Raw genomic sequence first — 13,152 nt, forward strand, 5'->3', positions numbered from 1 at the left:
TAAATCTACGTTTAACCTTTTGAGGAGCTGCCAGACTGTTTTGCAAAGTGACTGTAACATTCCCACCAGCAATACAGGATGGTTCCAATTTCTCCACATCTTTGCCAACACTTGTTTTTTGTTGTTTAGGTGTGAGGTAGGTATCTTATTATAGTTTTGATTTACATTTCCTTTATAACTAATTTACAGTTGGCCCTTGAACAACACAGGTTTGAACTGCATGGGTCCACTTATACGTGGATATTCTAGGGATGCAAAACCCAGGTATACAGAGAACCAACTTTGCCTATACATGGGTTCCGCAGGGCCTACTGCGGGACTTGAGTATGCATGAATTTTGGTACATTTTTGTGTCCAGGATCCAGTTGCCCTTATACAGAGGGATAACTGTATGTTGAAGCCCTGGTTGGGTTAGCAAAGCATTTCAGTTGATGCTTACTTGAGCTTTGCTTAGCTATCTAATGAGCACAACTTATGTGCCAGCTTATTTTTTTTGAGACAGAGTCTCGCTCTGTTGCCCGGGCTAGAGTGCCGTGGCGCGTCAGCCTAGCTCACAGCAACCTCAAACTCCTGGGCTCAAGCGATCCTCCTGCCTCAGCCTCCCGAGTAGCTGGGACTACAGGCATGCGCCACCATGCCCGGCTAATTTTTTCTGTATATTTTTAGTTATCCAGCTAATTTATTTCTATTTTTAGTAGAGACGGGGTCTCACGCTTGCTCAGGCTGGTCTTGAACTCCTGACCTCGAGCAATCCTCCCACCTCGGCCTCCCAGAGTGCTAAGGATTACAGGCATGAGCTACCTCGCCTGGCCTGTGCCAGCTTATTAATGGATAACTTAGCAGGGTTCTGCAGAGTCATCCAATCATCCGCTGTTTTGGAAAATTGCCACTCACAAATACATTTCACAGCATTTCTTAGAACACAGCTCGTTCCCTAGGAGATCATTAGACTTCCCATAAGTACCTCCTGGAGAATGGCTCTGACTTATGCCAGACAAAAGGGAAACCTTATATGTAACCAAAATGTTTATACCCCCATAATATTTTCAAATAAAAAATAAAGAAATCAATAAATTTGTACACAAGCAAAAGGGAAACCTTATATATGGCCTGTGATCAAAACCAACCTTATTCCAGCTTTGCTCATGAAGCTGATAAGACCTGGAGCCTGAAACACCAGAGCCTAATTGTCTGAGTTCCATGATATCCATCTACCTTTGAGAAGAGGCCAGTAACAGCCTCATGTCTATTTCCTGATAATTGGCAGAGCTTCCTAGCTTGATCTCAGGCTCTCTGTATTTGTCAGTGCCACCAAGAAGGGTCAAATTGGTATCACACAAGTTCTTCCTTTACAAGGAAGGGTATATAGGATAACCAAATGGGAAAACAACTAAACCAAGGATTACTGATCCTATCTTTTATTTCCAGTGCCTCTTCTGGGTAGCCTGAAGAGAAATCACCTAAATTAAATCTACCATTCTCAGGTATCTTATCTGTAAAATGAAGATAATGATGTATTTTGCTTACCTTAAGGTGGTTCTTTTTGGATGAAAGATGTAAAATGTATAGAGTAATAGGAAGGTAGACTGTGTTTTCTAGCCTTCTTGGCAGATTCACACAACTCAGTCCTTCACTTATAAAGGGTCTGGCCATATCCTAACAATGGTTGTGAAGGTTCTGATGTATCTATGGCAACCACTGCCTGGTTCATAACAACCAAATTCACATCTCCTTACCTTGTGTGACTACAGCTAACCACTAAATGAACTTTTAGTCATCACAGGTTTTTTTTAGTTTACAAAATATTTATATAGAATTTACCATGTGCCAGTGCTCATTTAAGCACTTTATACATATTAACTCATTTAATCCGTATTACAACATGACAACGTAGGAACTATCATTCCTATTTTTAAGAGATGAGGTTCACAGAGAGGCTAAGTAATTTGCCAAAAGTTACCCAGCTAGTAAGTGGTAAAGCCAGAATTCAAACCTAGGCAGTCTGGCTTCAGAGTCTGTGTATTAGGTTAAAGGTCTCAAGGCTGTGTGAGTGAGAAGACCTCAGGTACCAGAGAAACTGCCTCTGCTCTGGGCCTCTCTGTCTCTCCTAGCCAAACTGTATCATACTTACTCTTTTTTAGTGAACTTTTTTTTAAAAAATAAACTTTATTTTTTAGAATGGTTTGATATATGTAGAAAAATTGCAAAGATATTCCAGAGAGTTCCCATATACCCTATACCCAGTTTCCCCTATTATTAACATCTCATGTTAGTGTGGTACATTTGTTATGATTAATGAACCAGTATTAATACATTATTATTAACTAAAGTCCGTACTTCATATTTCCTTAGTTTTTACCTGAGTTGTTCAGACTTTCTTTGTTTTTGATGACCTTGACAGGAATACTGATCATTTTGTAGAATGCCCCTCATTTGGTATTTATCTGATGTTTTTCTCATAATTACACTGGAGTTGTGTGTTCTTGGGAGAAAGACAGTAGAGGTAACATGTAATTCTCATGAATCACATCAAGGATATGTGCTATCAACATGACTTATCACTGATGATGTTAAACCTTGATCACCTGGCTGAGGCAGTATTTGTCAGATTTCTCCACTGTAAAGTTACTCCCCCTGCATTCCATACTGTACTCTTTGGAAGGAAGTCACTATGCATTGTCCACACATAAGCAATGGGTAATTATCTTCCACCTCCTTGAGGTGGAATATCTACATAAATTATTTGGAATTCTTCTATGTATGGGAGGATTTGTCTATTCTTACCCATTTGTTTATTCATTTATTTATGTGGTATGGATTCATGGGTATTTGTTTTATACTCTGAGTTATAATCCAATACTACTTTATTTTCTTGCTCAGATTGTTCCAACTTTGGCCTTGGGAGCTCTTTCATTTGACTCCTCCCTTTGACATACTCCCATCATTGTGGAGTGCTTTTTTTTTTTTTTTTTTGAGCACTTCTTTACTTTTTGACACTACAAGATGCTTCAGGCTCATCTTCTGTATTCCCTGCCTCATTCCTAGAATTAGCTATTTCTCCAAGGAATCCTTTTCACTGGAGAAAGGTCACAGACACCAAATCTGGGCACTAGATGTGCTTGTTGCTACTGTGGTGTCATTGCTTCTAGGCCCTCTCAGGTGACAAAACAAGGAAATATAAGTTTGTATGTATAAACATACATATTTATATAAATATGTATATATAAATATTTATGTAACCCTGTGTATCTATAGTTGACACTCCATATTCCTAGCTTTGGCATCTACTGCTTCAACCAACTGTGGATGGAAAATATTCCAAAAAAATGAAAATAACAATATAACAATAAAAAATACAAATTAAGACCAATACAGTATAACAACTATTTACATAGCATTTACATTGTGTTAGTTATTATAAGTAATCTAGAGATAATTTAAAGTATTAATATATGGGAGGATGTATGTAAGTTTCATGCAAATACTATACTATTTTATGTAAGGGACTTGAGCATCTTCAGAGTTTGGTATCCACAGGGGGTCCTGAAACCATTCCCCTGTGAATACTGAGGGATGACTGTATATTGAGCTAAACATGATATCATACTGATGTCTTCAACTCTAATCTGTTATCATGTGGATCAGTCTAGCCTTCTCCCTTTGCTTGGCTATAACCTCCCACTCCAACAGTGAGAAACCTGGCTTCCACCATCTGCTATCCATTTACTTAATTGTTCAATTCCAGTGTACATGTATAGCAGTATCAGAATTGTTAATCCATATGCCCCTATGGGAAACAGCTTGATCAGCTGTAGTATGGTGCTGTGTGTAGGTTTGGGTTTTTTTTTGTTTTTTTTTTTTTTGCCTTTAGTCTTACAGACTCCACTTATTTTCAAAGTTTTTTAGGTTATCATACTTACCCTAGTGCATTCAGTGAGATTGTTTCATGTATTTGTAATATACATACTGTGATGGTTAATTTTATGTGTCAACTTGACTGGGCCACAGGGTGCCCAGGTATTTGGTCATTCTGGGTGTTTTTATGAGGGCGTTTTTGGATAAGGTTAGCATTTAAATTGGTAGACTAAATAAAGCAGATTGCCCTTCCCAAAGTGAGTGTGCCAATCAGTTGAAGGCCTGAATAGAATAAAAGGCTGACACTCCCCAGGTAAGAAAATTCTTCCTGCCTGACTGCCTTTGAACTGGGACATCAGCTTTTTTCCTGCTGTTGGACTTGAAACATCAGCTCTTCTTGGGTCTCCAGCCTTCTGGCCTTCAAACTGGATCTACACCATTTGCTCATCTGGTTCTCAGGCCTTTGAACTCAGATTGGAACTAAACCAATCAGCTCTCCTGGGTTTCTAGCTTGCCAAGTCACTCTGCGGATCTTGAGACTTACCAGATTCCATAATCACATGAACCAATTCCTTATAATAAATCTATTTATCTATCTGTCTCTTCATCTATTATCTCACCTATTGGTTATTTCTCTGGAGAACCCTGATTAATACACATATTTACTCTTCATGCCAAATTTTGAATTGGATCACAAACTAGGCCTTCAGCTAGGATGACTGTACATACCTATTTGACCAGAACAGACCTGATGTCTGTTGTCCCCCAGGCCTATGGCCAAATTTGTATCCTGTCCTGTTTTCTTATGGTGTCTGGACTAAGAATGGTTTTTACATTCTTGAAGAGTTAAAAAGAAAGAGAAGACTATGTGACAGACTGTATGTGGCCTCCAAAGCCTAAAATAGTTACTATCTGGCTTCTTTTAGAAAAAAATTGCCAATCTCCATTCCAGAGTAATTACCAATAGTGCCTCCTTTCACTCTCAAAAGTGTCCTGGTTTAAATGACACACTATATGAACACCTGTCTTCATCTGAATGAGGCACTTTACAGCCCTTTGAAAGATCTCAGCTGAAGGCTTTTCTAAATATGTATTAATAGGTTGATTTTTGTTCCATGTGAGGTTTCATTTTCCCCTTTTTTTGCCCATACTTGCTATCCAAAGGGAGCTATCTATAGCCGAAATCTTGTGCTATCTCTCAAGAGAAGTAACCCACTTGATGATACCACTATTTGTCTGTCATGCCTAGAGATATGTTAGGTAGAGGAATAATTTACTGTACCTTTTCCCCATCTTGGTTTGTTTGCTTTTACACACACACACACACACACACACACACAGAGTCTTGCTCTGTTGTCCCCAGGTAGAGTGCAGTGACATCATCGTAACTCATCCTGCTTCAGCCTTCTGAGTAGCTAGGACTACAGACACATGCCACAATGTCCAGCTAATTTTTTATTTTTAGTAGAGACGGGGTCTCACTCTTGCTCAGGGCTCAGGCTGGTCTAAAACTCCTGAGCTCAAGCAATCCTCCCACCTCGGCCTCCCAGAGTGCTAGGATTACAGGTCTGAGCCACCTTGCCCGGCCCGTTTGCTTAATTTGTAGATGACGCTGAATTCATGTCATTTACTTTTGTACCTACTTAAAAATATGAAGGAAAGTATAGACTGAAGAAGATGAGTGAGGAAATGTGACTGAGCCAGGCTGTACACTGATTAGACGTCATGCAAGGTAAAATGTTATCAGTAACTAGGATCATTTGCTTGTTACCAAGTGGCTAGCATTAGATTGAGTAGCATGAGGATTGGTGAAGAACAGGCTTATGATGAGATTGGAGCTAATCAGACTAACATATATGGTATTATTTAATATTATTGATTATCTTGACAATTAATAGAGATAGAATAAGTGAATAGTGACCATAATCATCTAGTGGTATGTGTCATCAGGGATAAATCCTACCTTTTAAACTGTGAAATATTAGAGGGGCATAAGTAAATGTCACAGCAGCTCTCCCAATGGGTCCAATTTTGTCCTAGGGCAATTGGTTGTGGGATTCTACTCATCTGAACCTGGTATGACATTTCCCTTTCAACACAACCTGAGTTGCCTATTAGGGTTATTTCATGACCCTCTGAAAACAAAGCTGTTTTTCTTTTGTACCTTTTTTTTCAGATTATTTTATTTCACTGTCTTATACTTACCACCAACTTAGTATACTGCCAATCACAATACCTCTACGTCTCTAATTTATTGGTGTTTTAGTTTTACTGATCAATTCTCCTGGGATTTTCTGATGGTTTATTTTCTATTTCATTATTTTATTTTTACAGGATAATTATATTATTGCAAAAACACATAATTAACCTTCCAATTATAAACATGTGTATGTATTTGTTTATGTCTGTATGAGCATGGAGAAATATGATTTAATAACATCAGGATGTTAAATTCATTACCTTCGAGGGGCAGAGGTGGGAAAGCAAAGGGAAGTAGTAAGGAAGATTATTATAAATATTTTCTTTGTTTTGTTCCAGTGGTTATTTTGAACAATTATTAACTTTGGATTGTTGTGAAATATTATAAAAGAGAGAAATTAGAAAGTAGCCACATCTCTCCTCATACCCAAAGCCCCCACCTACCTGCAGGTTCCCATCACCTCTTCCTGGCACTTCTGCAGTAGCCCCATTGCACTTCTATTTTTGCCCTTTTCTAAATATTTTCCCATCTAATAGGCAAGATAGTACTTTAAAAACCTAAATCAGAATGTGGCACTCTTGTTGTTAAAAACCTTCAGTGCCTTTCCTTACACATTAAATAAATTCCAAACTTCTTTTCTCACTCTAAAAAGCCCTGAGTGATCTGCATCTACTCACTTCTTCAGCTTCTCCTCTTTGTTCCAATCTTCCTCATGCCCACTGGGCTCCAGCCTCAACTGTTAGCTGCTGGGATGTGAACAACTACATATTCTTGCCTCAGGGTCTCCTTATATCCTACCCCTTATATTCTGCCCCCTGTTCCTTGCCTCAGATACTCTCCACCACCCTTTACTTTAGTAACTGTTTCTTATCTTTCAGTGTGCAACTTAAATTTCACCTCCTCAAAGAAGCCTTCTCTGACTGAGCTTGTTTCCCTTTCTGCTTTCCATTCCAGTTATTTCTAACAAGTTTCTAGTATAAAATAAAGCACAGTTGGAGAAAATTACACAAAACAAAACTGAGCTTAAAGAGTTATCTTATAGTGAACACCCTTGTAATTGCCACCCAGGCCAAGAAATAGAATGTTGTCACAGCCATCCTGGAAGCCCCTTCGTGTGTCACATTCAAATCACACCTCCCTCCTTCCTTGCAAAAGTAGCCACTATTCTGACATTTTTGGTAATCACTTCCTTGTGTTTCTTTACGGTTTTTATCCCCTAAGTATGCATCCCTAGACACTGCAGGTTTTTTTTTTTTAAAAAGATATTTTCGGCTGGGCACAGTGACTCACACCTGTAATCCTAGCACTCTGGGAGGCCGAGGCAGGAGGATTGCTCAAGGTCAGGAGTTGGAGACCAGCCTGAGCAAGAGCGAGATCCTGTCTCTACTAAAAATAGAAAGAAATTAGCCAGACAACTAAAAACATATATATAAAAAATTAGCCAGGCACGGTGGTGCATGCCTGTAGTCCCAGCTACTCAGGAGGCTGAGGCAGTAGGATTGCTTGAGGAGTTTGAGGTTGCTATGAGCTAGGCTGATGCCACAGCACTCTAGCTAGGTGACAGAGCAAGACTCTGTCCCATTCATACATATATACATAAATATATATATATATTTCTTTCTTAGTGGTTACTATGGGGACTAGAGTTAACATCCTGAATTTATAACACTGTAGTTCAAATTGATGCCAACTTAGTTTCAATAGCATATAAAAATTCTGCTCCCTACTTTGTTGTCACAGCTTTCACAGCTTATATCTTTGTACAGTGTATGCCCAGTAATATATAAAATTATTTTTATGCATTTGCCTTTTAAATCATGTAGGAACTAAAATGGAGTTGCAAACCAGACATGCAATATTACTGGCTTTCATGTTTATTTATGTAGTTACCTTTACTGGAGATCTTTATTTCTTCATATGGCTCCAAGTTACTGTCTAGTATTTTTTTTATTTAACTTGAAGGATGCCCCTTAGCATTACTTGTAGGGCAAGTCTACTGGTAATGAACTCTTTTAATTTTTGTTTGTCTGGGAATGTTTTAACTACTTGATTTTTATAAGACATTTTTGCTGGATATTGAATTCTTGGTTGATAGTGGTTTTCCTTTCCTATTTTAAATATATTAATTCCACTGCATTCTGGTGTGTAAGGCTTCTGATGAGAAATTGGCTGATAATCTTATTGAAGATACCTTGTATGTGATGTGTTGCTTATCTCTTGCTGTTTTTAAGATTTTTTGGTTTTGGCTTCCAGCGGTTTGATTGTAATGTATCTCAGTGTGAATCTCTTTGAGTTTATCCTATTTTGAATTCATTGAGCTTCTTGGATGTGTAGATTCGTGTCTTTAATCAAATGTGGGAGGTTTTCAGCTATTATTTCTTCAAATGTTCTTTCTGCCCCTTTCTGTTTTCTGAGACTTCCATAATGTGTATATTGGTCTGCTTGATGTTGTGTCACAGATCCCTTAGGTTCTTTTCACTAGTCTTCATTTTTTTTTTTCTGCTCCTCAGACTCAATAGTCTTAATTGTCCTATTTTTTTTTTTTTTTTTTGAGACAGAGTCTCGCTTTGTTGCCCAGGCTAGAGTGAGTGCTGTGGCTTCAGCCTAGCTCACAGCAACTTCAAACTCCTGAGCTCAAGCGATCCTTCTGCCTCAGCCTCCCGAGTAGCTGGGACTACAGGCATGCGCCACCATGCCCGGCTAATTTTTTCTATATATATTTTTAGCTGGCCAGATAATTTCTTTCTATTTTTAGTAGAGACAGGGTCTTGCTCTTGCTCAGGCTGGTCTCGAACTCCTGACATCGAGCGATCCACCTGCCTTGGCCTCCCAGAGTGCTAGGATTACAGGCGTGAGCCACCGTGCCCAGCCAATTGTCCTATCTTTAAGTCCACTGATTCTTTCTTCTGCCTGCTCAAATCTGCTGTTGAACCCCTCTAGTAAATTTCTTAATTTCAGTTATTATACATTTACCTCTAGAATTTCTATTTAGATCCTTTTTATAATTTCTGTCTCCTTATTGATATTCTCATTTGATTTATGAAAATGATTTATATATAATTTTCCTAGTTTTATTTAGTTCTTTGAGCGTATTTAAGACAGCTGATTTGGGTATGATAGCTCACACCTGTAATCCTAGCACTTTTGGAGGCTGAAGCAGGAGGATTGCTTGAGGTGAAGGAGTTTGAGACCATCCTGAACAAGAGCGAGACCCTGTCTGTATAAAAATAGAAAAACTAGCCAGGTGTGGTAGCACATGCCTTTAGTCCCAGCTACTCAGGAGGCTGAGGCAGGAGGATTGCTTGAGCCCAGGAGTTTGAGGTTGTAGTGAGCTATGATAACACCACTGCACACTAGCCCAGGTGACAGAGAAAGACCCTGTCTGAGAAAAAAAAAATGTCACAGACAGTTGATTTAAAGTCTTTTTCTATTAAGTCCAATGTCTGGGCTTTGTCAGGGATGGTTTCTGTCAGTTTATTTATTTTTTCCTGTGAATGAACCATACCTTCTGTTTCTTTATTTGCCTGGTGAGTTTTGTTGAAAACTGAACACTTAAATATTATAATGTGGTAACTGTGGACATCAGATTCTCCCCTTCCCTCAGGGTTTTCTGTATCTGATTGTCAAAGGCTATAGCTGTCTGTTTGTTAGTGACTTTTCCAAACTGTTTTTGCAAAAACTATATTCTTTATTGTGTGTTATCACTGAAGTCTCTGTTCTTTTAGCTTATATTAAGGTAATGTTTTGATAGAGATTTTCTTGAACACCGGGAACTAAAACAAAGAAACAAAAACCCACCTCTCCCAGGCTTTGCAGATTGGCTCAGTGCTGCAGGACTCCTTCAACCCTTATGGAAGCTGTTTACAACTCTGTGTTAGCCTTCACTTTCTGCTTTCACTGGACCTTGAGATCATCCAAAGGCAAAAGCTTAGGGTCTTTTCAGGCCTTTTCTGAGCAGGCATCCTGCCCAGGGTATGCATGTACTTTTCTACGTTCCCAAGTATAAACAGGCACTTAGGAATGTCAGAATTTCCCAAAGAAACTTTCTCCCCAGATTTTTCTCCCAACCTTTAGGCAGTATATTGTATGACTTAACCATGATCTTCGCCCCAGGCAGCTGCAGTTTTTTTGTTTGCCTTACGATATTTTCAAGCAGTGCCTCTCACTTTTCCACCCTGAGTGACTTCCAGGTTAGGTGAAACAGAAACAAGCACCTTGCACTCATTCCTCAGCTAGCCCCTAGACAGTTTAGAATAGATCTATACAATAATTTATGAATAAGGTCTGGTCTGCTCTCTCTGGAACCAGGGACTGGGGTCCAACACTGAGGATGCAGGCTGCTGTCTTCAAGGCCACCACTAAGCCAGGGAAGGAGTAGGGCAAGGATGAATAAAAATTCCACAAAGCTCTCCTGCCATGTATTTTTGGTTTCAGTGTTCACTTGGTTGCTGTAAACCTTTGACGGTTTTACAGAGTTCTGACAAAGTTGGTTCTGTTTCTGCTTGTTTTTCAATGTTTCTGTGGAGGAATGGGAGTTTAGAACTAGCTACTCTCATTGTGCTGATGTCACTCTCCTATACACTATAGTACTGCTCATTTTTAAAAAACTCGATATTTTAACGTATCTCTTAATCTATAGGTTCCCACTCCGTCCCTTTATCTTTTCTTTTTAAAATTATCATACATTAAAGTTGACTTTTTAAAAACATACCTATACAACTTCACATGTAGATTCATGTATCCACCATAATAATCAATATGTAAAACAGTTTCATCACCCCAGAAAATTCCCTCTTGGTATTCCTATATAGTTACGCTTCTCCTGCTTCTCCTCCAACTCCCGTCCCCCCAACCCCTAACCTCTGGCAACCAATAATCTATTCTCTGTCATTAGAGTGTTGTCATTTTGAGACTATTATATAAATGGAATCATGCAGTATATAACCTTTTTTTTTTTTTTTTTGAGACAGAGTCTCACTTTGTTGCCCAGGCTAGAGTGAGTGCCGTGGCGTCTGCCTAGCTCACAGCAACCTCAAACTCCTGGGCTCAAGCAATCCTCCTGCCTCAGCCTCCCGAGTAGCTGGGACTACAGGCATGCGCCACTATGCCCGGCTATATATAACCTTTTGAGGCTAACTTTTTTCACTCAGCATTATGCCATTGAAATTCATCTCATTTGTTGTGTGTATAAATAGTTGGTTTCTTTTTATTGCTGAGTAGTATTCCATTGTATGGATGTAGCACAGTTTGTTTTTTCTATCCTTTGAAGGACATTTGGATTGTTTCCAATGTTTGGCAATTATGAATAGAGCTGCTATAAACATTCATGTCCAGAATTCTTTTTTTTTTTTTGAGACAAGAGTCTCACTCTGTTGCCCGGGCTAGAGTGAGTGCCATGGCGTTAGCCTAGCTCACAGCAACCTCAAACTCCTGGGCTCAAGCGATCCTTCTGCCTCAGCCTCCCGAGTAGCTGGGACTACAGGCATGCACCACCATGCCTGGCTAATTTTTTCTATATATATTTTTAGTTGCCCATATAATTTCTTTCTATTTTTAGTAGAGACGGGGTCTCGCTCTTGCTCAGGCTGGTCTCGAACTCCTGAGCTCAAATGATCCACCCGCCTCAGCCTCCCAGAGTGCTAGGATTACAGGCGTGAGCCTCCGCACCCGGCCTATACAGGTTTTAGATGTATGTGTTTGTACATATTTTTTAGTGGTTGCTCTAATTATTACATTATACATAAGTAACTTATTACAGTCTTCTAGTGTCAACATTTTAACCTTTGGGAAGTTTTCAGCCATTATATTTTCCAAATACTTTTTTGGCCCCATAGTCTTTCTTCTCTTTGTCTCTGGAACTACAATGATATGAATGTTCTGTCCTTTTTTCAGTGTCTCTCAGGATCCCGAGGCTCTATTCATTTCTTTTCAGTGTGTTTTCTCTGTTGTTCAGATTGGGTAATTTCTGTTGTTCTATCTTCAAGTTAATGGATTCTTTCCTCTGTCGTATTTATTCTGCTATGGCCCATCCAGTGAGTTTTAAAATATTTATTATATTTTTTAATTCTAAAATTTTTATTTGGTTTTTCTTTATAGATTCTTTGCTGAGACTTTTTTTCATTTGTTTCAAGCATATTTTTAATTATTTATTGAAGTATTTTTATAATGATTGCTTTAAAATCCTTGCCATGTAATTCCAACATCTGTGTCGTCTCAGTGTTAGAGTCTCTGGATTTTCTTTTCTCATTCAAGTTGAGATATTTCTGGTTCTTGGTAATAATGAGTGATTTTCTATTGTGTTTTGGAGGTTTTGGATATTATGATGTGAGACTTTGCATTCTATCCTTCCTTTTTTGCAGGCAATCGCCCTGTTTAGATGTGGTGTGCAGGTCTATGTTGGGGTGGATATACAGCTCTCTACTGGACCCTGCTGACACTGGCCAACATGAAGCACCACCTCGCCCCACCTTGTTGCCAATGGATGGAAGTGAAAGTTTAGCTCTCCACTCAGCCCTGCTGACACCTCCCTGGTAAAAGCATAGTACTAGCTCACATCACTTTGAAGCTGCTGAGTCAGATTGGAAGTTCTGCTCCCCGTTGGGCCTTGTTGACATGGGGGTGGGGGAGAAGCCGAGTAGTGCCTCAACTGTTTTGTTCTATCCTGTTGCCACTGGGAGGAGCGGTGGAAGTTCAACTGCCTGCTAGGCCCCCTCCCAGCACTAGGTTGGGGACTGAGGAATGGAGGGCTGACTGACACCGCCTCATTGCTGCCATGTTGGATAGCCCCACTGACACTACCCCAGCAGGGAAAGTGGAGTGCCAACTAGCACCACTTTGGGTAGCTTTGTTCCACCTTTTTGCTACTGGGAAGATAGGGTAGAAGTTCACTCCCACTTTGCCCTGCTGATACCACCCCTGTGGGGGAAGCAGAGGGCCAACTTGCCCTCCCTAACTGCCGCCATGTGGGGGGGGGTCAGACATAGGGTCTCTGTTTGTCACAGCTGACACCATAGGAAGGGACAGATTTTCCCTTGATGTGTTTGGCTAGAATAGAGTGGATATTATCGAAAAGTTTTTCTGTTCTGCCAGGCCACCCT

General features: G+C 39.7%; 1 protein-coding gene across 1 annotated transcript in view; it reads left to right on the top strand.

Moving 5' to 3' along the window:
- Positions 1 to 12,896, top strand: part of TRMT2B (tRNA methyltransferase 2 homolog B) — a 70,397-nt gene extending 57,501 nt beyond the window's left edge. Inside the window, exon 13 of the mRNA XM_069463513.1 lies at positions 12,415 to 12,896. The gene's annotated coding sequence lies outside the window, so the exon portion shown is untranslated. The remainder of the gene's footprint in view (positions 1 to 12,414) is intronic.
- The last annotated feature ends 256 nt before the right edge of the window (positions 12,897 to 13,152 follow it).

This window comes from Eulemur rufifrons, chromosome 30 (assembly GCF_041146395.1).
Source record: "Eulemur rufifrons isolate Redbay chromosome 30, OSU_ERuf_1, whole genome shotgun sequence".
Lineage (NCBI taxonomy): Eukaryota > Metazoa > Chordata > Mammalia > Primates > Lemuridae > Eulemur > Eulemur rufifrons.